Source organism: Dendroctonus ponderosae, unplaced genomic scaffold, assembly GCF_020466585.1.
Source record: "Dendroctonus ponderosae isolate FM_Combo_2020 unplaced genomic scaffold, Dpon_F_20191213v2 Dpon_F_20191213_7, whole genome shotgun sequence".
Lineage (NCBI taxonomy): Eukaryota > Metazoa > Arthropoda > Insecta > Coleoptera > Curculionidae > Dendroctonus > Dendroctonus ponderosae.
This window is the reverse complement of record NW_026018916.1, coordinates 13536271-13542247: the sequence shown is the minus strand read 5'-3', so window position 1 is coordinate 13542247 and position 5977 is coordinate 13536271. Positions and strand designations below refer to the sequence as shown.

At 36.5% G+C, this 5977-nt stretch overlaps 1 protein-coding gene across 1 annotated transcript in view; it reads left to right on the top strand.

Annotated features, from left to right (window-relative positions):
* Positions 1-4651: 4651 nt before the first annotated feature.
* The window catches only part of LOC109541556 (heat shock protein 68), a gene marked incomplete in the record, with an annotated part of 6487 nt that continues 5161 nt past the window's right edge, over positions 4652-5977 (top strand). The window contains 1 exon segment of the mRNA XM_048668359.1: positions 4652-4744.

Here is a 5977-nt window from a genome sequence, read left to right as displayed (position 1 = left end):
GATATGATATTGATTTTCGGTTTTGGGTTTACCTTTTTTGGTGAATTAAACAGTCTTTCTTGAGATTCGAAGAAGTGTTTTACGTTGTCAATCCATGCGTATGGATCTCTTTCTTTGTTATCTTCATTGCAAACAGCTGACATGTGTGTCAAGGGTGGTTTTACTGTTTCCATCGGGTGAATTTCTCTTGGAGGTCTTGATAATGCGTCTGCATTTGCATTTTGGGTTCCTTTCTTGTAATGGATTGTATCTGTTACAATGCTGAATTTTCTGCCGAATAAGTACGGTCTAAAGTACTTTGTTGCCCATACAATTGCTAACAGTTCTTTTTCAATTGTTGAGTAATTGCATTCAGCTGGATTGAGTGTTCGGCTGGCGTATGCAACTGGAAGGTCGTTTCCTATTGTTCCTTGTGAGAGAATTGCGCCTATAGCATAATCTGATGCATCCGTTGGTAGAATGAATGGTTTTGCGAAGTCCAGGTATTGTAGAATGGGTTCGTTCATTAGAATATTTTTGCAGAGATTAAATGCGTCAACAAATGGTTTGTTGTGAATGATCTTAGTGTTTTTCTTACGACAATGAGTTAATGGTTTCGTTATCTTTGCAAAGTTCTTAATAAATTTACGATAATATCCTACAAGTCCTAGAAAAGATGTAATTTCTTTTGGAGTGTTGGGATTTTTGAAATTTTTGATGGTTTCAATTTTTCTTGGATTTGGTTTAATTCCTTCGGGCGTTATAACATGTCCTAGGAATTCAACTGTTTTTTGCATGAATTCCGATTTGTCTAGTTGTATCTTCATGTTGAAAGAAATCAGTCTTTCAAAAACTTGTTTTAAGGAAGTTAAGTGTTCCTGTAGACTGGTTGAGTAGATGCTAATATCGTCCATGTAGACAAGACAGTTTTTTCCTTGAAGTCCTCTGAGTACATTATCCATTGTTCTTTGGAATGTGGATGGTGCGTTCTTTAGTCCAAATGGCATTCTTGTAAATTCATAATGTCAATTTTCTACGTTAAAGGCGGTTTTAGAGATACTTTTTGGATGCATTGCGATTTGATGAAATCCGTTGGCGAGGTCAAGTGTGGTGAAGTATTGATAATGTCCTAACTTATCAAGTATATCTGATATGTTTGGTAATGGATATCTATCGTCAAGTGTTTTTTCATTTAGTTTTCTATAGTCGATTACCAATCTCCATTTTTGTTGCTGTGATGCGTCTACCTTTTTCGGAACTATCCAGACTGGTTAACTCCAGGGTGGATAGGAAGAAGATAGAAAAAAGATAGGGATAGGTGGAAGGTCGAATGATGTTCGATTGCAACATTTCAGAAATTTTTCTGTTTACTTCATTTTTATGCACATACGGGTATCTATAGCTTTTCGTGTGGACTGGAATTTCGTCGGAGGCGTTGAAGACATGTTTTACATCATTTGTAAATGTTAGAGGGTCTCCTGGTTTATGAAGAATTTCTTTCTAGTTTTCGATCAGTTGGAATAACTGCGTTCTTTCTTCTGAATTTAAGTGATCATGTCTAATTAATTGATTTAAATTGACGTGACAACTTGAACTTTTTGTGTTATTGAATAATTTTCTCGTTGGCAAATGCTTCTTGCTTTCGAAATCGTATATTTTGTAGTTGTTTAGCTCGATTGACTCTGGACAAAGGGTGTTATCATTTATATCGCATTCAATTAGAACATTTCGATTAGAATGATTAGTGACGTCAACCATATAACTGTTGTTAGTTATGGTTACTAGAGTTTCTTGAATTTCTAGACTTTTGTCTCTATAATGCGGAATTATCCAGGTAGTGTTGTTTGGCAAATTTGTTTTGAAAATTGTTTTCTTGATGCTTCTTGGTGGAAACTCAATTTTGTGTTTATCAAAATTATTTCTGTAGTGGAAAGGGATTTCAAGATATTGATTGCCTAGTACTTGATTGGTTAAATCAATATTTAGGTTTAATTTACATAGATCTTTTATGCCTAAAATACCGTCAAAGTACACATGAAAGGGAAAAAGTATGAACTCAATGGGTTCTGATATTCCGTAGCATAGGAATAAAGGAATTGTTGCTTTATTCGTAGCTTTCTTAGAACCTGCACAAGTTTGAACGGTGCTTATGGGAGGCTTTATTGAATTTGGGAAAAGAGATTCAGCCAATGATGGTCTGAGAAGACATGCGTGTGAACCAGTATCGATTAGAAGGCGAATGTTGTAATTAGGAATTTTGATGTCCGGTAACTGGTTTGTTTGAAGACTATTCAAATGTATTCATTGTTTTGATTTTGTTGTTCCGAGGCTCTTCTTCGAAAATTTTCTACAATGTCGATTAGGTCTTCTTCAGGGGAAAATTCAGAGGGTAACTGTTGTTTTCCGATTCAGGGTATTTGTTATTTAATAACAAATAGGTACATATTGCAATTTCTTACCAGATCTTACACAATTCAGATAGATTTTACTAATGTCACCATTCTTGGTTCTTTTAACTCATGTTAGCTTTTTAAATCCAACATTATTTGATTTTTCTTCGCAAGAAAGCCAGAGTTGAAATTCTAAAAAAGCAGGTAAAATGTTCAGCAGGTACCTAAGTAACAAACTTAATGCTAAGTGATTGTACATATAAAAATGTACATGTCAGTCACAGTTGCAAACATTTTTGCAACTCAATTCAGCGAAAAAAATTCCTGGATGGATACATTAAGCCAAAAAACACTTACAAACTTCGCTTTTCAACACACACAACACTTCGAAACTCGCTTTTCTCAAACTACTTATTTATGCACGAGACAATGTCCGGTGCTAATTGCTGCTAAATTGTGTTTTAGGTATCAACAATTCATAACTCGGTTGTCGCTAAGATTCAAATAGTAATTTGAGAGTTTGGTGACTGGCTTGGGTAGTTACAGGCAATCAAAACATTAATTAAATTAAAGGAAAGGCCTTGAGATCAGAACAAATAAAGGTGTTGTAAAGACAAAGGGACGATAATATGCTGATAATATTAAGTGATGACTCTTGGGACATAGTTGAAAAAAGAAGTGAATCTCTTCTTTGGCAGCCAAAAATGTGAAATGTTTCCGCCCGCTGTTCTTCGGCTAGATTTGTCAGACTGGTCGCCGTACTGATAGGGCYAACCAGTCGAGTTTTATTTTTATTGTTTTCGTTTTAATTTTAATTTTTTCTTTAGTCTGCCATACAATTTTATCCATTTTATTCCGTTTTAACCATTTTTTGACCATTGTTTGCCATGTTTTGTTCGGTGCTCTTGGGGATGTTTGCTTGTAATATGACGAGTAAGGTTTGCTTCTTTCTGATTATTGACGAACAAAGAAGGGCCCTGCAATTTTTTCTCACATTCTGTGTAGTCGTAACAAATCTATAAGCAGTCAAAGTTTAAACTTACACAAAGCGGGCCGAAACGACGTGTTCTGGCTGATTGTACTGTGACGTCACGAAGCATGATTCTGATTCGCCACATGCAGCGCTTATACCTATGTGTTTCCATGCTCTAATGTGAATTTTGTGTGTTGGTTTATTTGTTTCTCAATTATTGAAATTAAAATGGCTTATAAGTACTGTATGGTGCCACAGTGTACAAGTACCACGACGTCTACACCAGTGGAAAAACATTTGTAAAAGTGCCATTGAACGAAAAGAAACGGAAATTGCAGCGCGGTGGCTACAACATTGGACTTCGTAAATATTTATTTAGTTCTTCAAAAAATTCGCCTTGAGAAAACTTTTTCTGAACTAGGTGATGATTTTGAATTTTCCGCAAGTACGAGTAGAATTTTTGCAAAATCCCTTCCATTAATTAGCGAGATGTTAAAGACTTTAATAGTCTGGATGTAACATAATAAAGTTAAAAAAGTGTACCTTTTCATGCACGATTAGTTTGCTCCTATGCAATATGCAAGTGTACATTCTGCTGGTTATGGGCATATAACTAGCGTAGGATTTGTGCCACTCTACGTAACAGCCAGTAAAACAACGTTCTCGCGTGACGTCATTTTACAAGCAAATCTGGTAACTTTCGTTCCCTTTTTTTTATATAATTTTTTTTCTAATTTGCTTTAGGGATTCTTCTAAACGACCCTCACGCTAAGTTTGGTAGAAGTTTCAACAAAAATAAATTGTGCAACAACCCTATTGTCGAAAACGCCCTTAATTATTAATTACATACACACTTCATTACAAAAAACTTGTTTCATTGCGTTAAAACATTTTCAGCAGTTTGGTAACACCGCTCGAAATTTAGCCTGAAAACTTTCTAAGTGTTTTTTGGCCTTATTTATGGACCATCCAGGATTTTCTTTCGCTGAAACTGCTTAAGTTATGTAAGTAAAGCAAAAAAATTAAAAATTCGAAGGGACTCAAACGACACGATCACCTTTAAAATTGCAACTTTAAAGCCCTGTTTGATCAGTTATTCTCAAATTTTTTTTATAGGAACTTGTCCCACTAATTTTTGCCCTAGAACTATAATACATGTACCTGTACTCCTAAAACAGCCCCAAACAACACCCTCAGCGGAATTACACCAATTTTGAGTCACTATGTATAGAACATTTTCCAAGGGGAAAGACCTGAACTTAATTTAAAAGTATTGGAGATAAACCGGTGTACCTTATCAACAGTGTAAGATAAGAATTGGCGGCTCGTTGCTAATTCAGTGCACATAATTCAGTGTAAATCTCGTCGTGAACAGAACAATAGCCGGCCTTGGGGAAAAAGGGTACGTCCTACTTTTATGTATATATAATTAATATTGAGTCAACAAATTGACAGCAACTCTAATTCAGCGGGGTAGTTGGTTTGAAAAAAAACTATTCGGGTGATCCTGTCGTTTGAATCCCTCCGAATTTGTAGTTTTGGTAATGCTTTACGGTACGATCTGCTGTGGCACGCGTAGCCAAAAATTGCATACTGGTCAGCCATGTTGCCGAACTGCTACCAAAATAGAAAATTTCAATGAAAACAAAAAAGTTATTCATTCAAGGTTGAAAACTTAGCAGAATGCCTTCATGAACTCATGGAATCCAGGAGACTTTTTTTGTTTTTTGGTCACTAGGCCGAGGCCATTCATTCATGCATGAATCTCTGGTACGGTAAAATACGGTATTTTAAAAAGGCTTGTACGGGAATAATTGGAAAGTTGGCCACCCTGCATATTACCAAACTCTTGATTCAGTCAGTCCTGTGTTTGCCCATGATAGTAAGATTCTCACACATGTGAATTGTCACTCGCCTGGCTTAAACCAGGTGAATAAAATACAAAAATTCCCTAGGAGTACTCACGTAAACGCATGAAAATAAGGGCGTCCAGGAATAGGGTCGTTGCACCAAAATTTTTTTGGTTGAAACTTTTCTCAAATTTAGCGTGAGGATCGTTTAGAAGAATGCCTAAAGCAAATAAAAAAAAAATTATATCAAAAAAGGAACGAAAGTTACCAGATTTGCTTGAAAAATGACGGCACGCGAGAACGTTGTTTTACTGGCTGTGACGTAAAGTGACACAAGTCCTAGTCCTTTTTTTTTTTTCCGGTGAGGTTTGGGAAATGCTCTTTTATGCACTCCCAGAGCTGGTGGTCTGTCGCTCTGGTGTGTGTGGGACTCCAGCTAAGCTGTTTACCCACTAAAACCCTTTCCTCACCGCCGAGGTGGTGTTTGGCCTCGCACCGCGGTCATTTCTGTCCTATTGTGCCCTCAACATTTAAGGCATAATAAATTGCTCTTCTCAGCAGCGCCATTGAGAAGCGCTGCAGAGTGGCCCGTGTGAAAAGACACTAATTCCATAAAATATCGATATCGTCAAACCCAGATGGCATAATAAACTATATTTAACATTTAAGGCATACTAAATATAGTTTATTATGCCATCTGGGTTTGACGATATCGATATTTTATGGAATTAGTGTCTTTTCACACGGGCCACTCTGCAGCGCTTCTCAATGGCGCTGCTGAGAAG